We start from the raw sequence: 3,323 nt of genomic DNA on the forward strand, positions 1-3,323 counted from the left end.
TTTGTGTTTGTAGACACAGAAAGCGTCGCCTCTTCGAAGGGGGATAGCAACTCGGATATATCATATAAAATATCCACTTTTGCTGCTGAAAACGGCAATGGAGCACCACGAGAAGATACCAAAGCTAATGTAATAAATTCGTTTGTCCAACAAACGTAAAACTATTTAAAACAAAATGGCACGTAACTGTAATGTATCCTTGGTTTGCTTTGGATGTCCACAAGTCAGTAGTTATGACCACAAAATCAATATCTTTAAGTGCAGACTGGAGTCTATTCTTACGAAACTCATATTGAGATGGAAGCACTACGTCGCGCAGGTGTGACCTACTAGGTAACCTGTAGCGGGGATCCATTTCTTTCATGAGCTCTTTAAATCCGTCTTCCTCCACACAAGGAAAAGGTTGAACATCAACAGCAATCATGTTCATGACTTTACAACAATGTTTGGTTTCTGTGCAGTTCCCCCAACTTTAAGCCGATCAGCATAAACGTGCTTTAAGTGGTCCATTAGATTTATTGTGTTTCCACACGTCTTTATTGGCTTACCACAGTAATTCCATATCCCATGCGTTTTTTCCCAATTATCCCAAACTATAGAAACATCACGCCTCCTCTTCTTTTGATTCTCATCAGGCTTTGGCTGTTCGCTTGCTGTTCCTATAAGAAATAAACTGTATTAATGCCTATTCAATGCAAAAGCAGAAATGCATGCGAATGTGCATGTGCTTTTCTGAAATAATTCATTTACAATGCTTTTCTGAAGATAAGTTCGGATATTTAGTACTTACTTTTCATAAACCTGTCCATGTTCAAGTACTACCACACTCACGTCAACACCACCAACAAGTATAGCTAAAATAACAATATTCTGTTAATAATTTATAATGAGATTAAATGATATATGTACTTACAATTCGACTGTCTTCCTCTATGTGCCTTAGAGAAGGAAAAACATCGATTTTGCCCCGCTAAGCATCGATGTTTCGAAAACATCGATGTCATCGATGTTCGCATCGATGTTTCTCCACCTCTAATGTTGTCGCTTTCCTCATTTCTTTCTTAGAACAAACACCAGAAAGATGTTTTGCCATCGTCGGGGAGATGCTACGGCGTCTGTTTTTATGAATGAAGCGAGGTCGCTTGTGGAATGTGAATGAAAATGTTTTTGTTTTCAAATTTACGACATTTGGGCTTCGCAAATTTGGCTGCCATATTGACTTGTGATGCTTCTGCTATTTAGACAATTGGTGTTTTTGTAGAACAATGTTTCAACAATGTTAAATAACTAAAAAAAAATAGCTGTTCAACAATTTAAAAATTGTTTTTTTTTTTACATTGAGACGTCGTATATTGCGTCTAAGCGTTATTTATTTCTGCTATATTTTGACATTTTGCATTTACGTCGTTATCTCGTGCGCATCTCAGTTGTTTCCCATTGTTTTTGCATTAAATCGTTTAATATAATGTCCAGAAAGTGTAAGAATTCGCCAGATTTATTTTTTTGTGTGTGTGGAGGCTTTAATCCACGCTCAATTTCGAAGAAGTTTTCGCCGCGACTGTTGGTAGCGTATCGTTCGTACTTTGGATTCGGCGCTGAAGAAAGTCTAAGTAAACCTTGGAGTCCGAATTTTTTGTGTTCCAGATGTTCACGGTACCTCGCAGGGTGGCTCCAAGGTACTCACACACCATTGCCGTTTACTATGCCAGCTATATGGCGAGAACAACAAAATCATGTAAATGATTGTTATTTTTGTCTAACGAACATTACTGGAATGAAGTCGACGTCTAAAAATATTATAAAGTACCCAGATGTGTCGTCTATGTCAAAACCAGCTACCTCAACTTCTAACGAACCGTCAACTGCTCGTGGTAGTTGTGGCTTAGAAAGTAGTGTTGATGTTTATGCTTCCGACCACACCGATTTTGACGACGATGACTACGAACCACCACCAACAAAGTCAACAACAGAGCCACATCTGATAACTCAAAGCGAACTTAATAATCTGATTCGTGACCTTGATTTACCAAAACAGAAATCAGAACTTTTAGCTTCTAGACTAAAACAATGGAATTTATTGCATCCAGAGACAAGAAGCTGTACTTATCGGGAACGACATAGTAGTGTTGTGGATTTCTTTGAAAAGGAAAACGATCTAGTCTATTGCATTGTATATGGGCTAATGAAAAAAAATTTGTACCTATTCACCTGATCAGTGGAGACTATTTATTGATTCATCGCAAATAAGTTTGAAGGCGGTTTTGTTACACAATGGTAACGAACTTCCATCTGTACCTCTAGCGCATGGAGTACATATCAAAGAAACCTATGAAAATATCAAAAATCTACTACAAAAAATACAGTATGCTAAACATTCTTGGAAAATTTGTTCTGATTTAAAAGTAGTTGGGATGTTACTAGGTATGCAAGCTGGTTACACAAAATTTTTCTGTTTTATGTGCGAATTGGATAGCAGAGCTCGAAGCAAACACTATATCCAAAAAGAGTGGCCAAAAAGAACAGACTATGTACCTAATCAGAAAAGTATGTCCAATCTTCGTCTTGTTGAACCCGAAAATATTGTATTGCCATCCCTTCATATAAAATTAGGCTTAATGAAAAATTTTGTAAAAGCAATGGATAAAACGGGAGAAGGTACGCTCGAAAAAAAGCATGGCTTTCATTTATTGAGGTTGTAAAAAATTCATATCACCCGATTATGAAGAACTCATATTAAGCCTATTGACGGATTTTCAGGCTTTAGGGTGTAACATGTCCCTGAAAATACATTTCCTACATTCGCACTTGGATTTCTTTCCTCCCAATTTAGGTGCAGTCAGTGATGAACATGGAGAGATTTCACCAACACATATTGAGTATGGAGAAAAGGTATCACGGCAAATGGACTCCTAGCATGTTGGCAAACTATTGCTGGATATGTTTACGTGATAATCCTGACTACCAATACAGCAGAAGTTCAAAAAAGTACAAGAAAATATAAATTGAGGGATTAAAATTTGTAAGATTCAATATATTTTTTGCAAAAACTTTACTTTTATTTTTCTCTTAACCTGGAAATAGCATTTTTTTTTTATATTCAAATTATATATGTACCTTATCAAAGCAACATAAAAAAAAAAGTTTGGTTTCAGAGCAGAAAAAAAATGTCAAAATTGTCGGCTAGTGTAAGTAAGCAAAATTCAATATTCCATTATTTGTTTCAATAATGAGAATAATTGGAAATTTAATGCTCTGGCATTCATCACTTAGTGTAATGCCAAAGCATCTTTAGTAATAAACCATTACATATAGAATTGTAAGAA

At 36.1% G+C, this 3,323-nt stretch overlaps 1 long non-coding RNA gene across 1 annotated transcript; it reads right to left on the reverse strand.

Annotated features, from left to right (window-relative positions):
* Positions 1–10: 10 nt before the first annotated feature.
* LOC108975744 lies at positions 11–935 on the reverse strand. The gene is made up of 3 exons (XR_001993888.1): positions 914–935; positions 791–854; positions 11–659 (listed from the first exon to the last, which is right to left on the reverse strand). It is a non-coding gene; the product is annotated as an uncharacterized LOC108975744 (long non-coding RNA).
* Positions 936–3,323: the final 2,388 nt, after the last annotated feature.

This window comes from Bactrocera latifrons, unplaced genomic scaffold (genome assembly GCF_001853355.1).
Source record: "Bactrocera latifrons isolate USDA-ARS-PBARC rearing strain unplaced genomic scaffold, ASM185335v1 scaffold_693, whole genome shotgun sequence".
NCBI classification, from domain to species: domain Eukaryota; kingdom Metazoa; phylum Arthropoda; class Insecta; order Diptera; family Tephritidae; genus Bactrocera; species Bactrocera latifrons.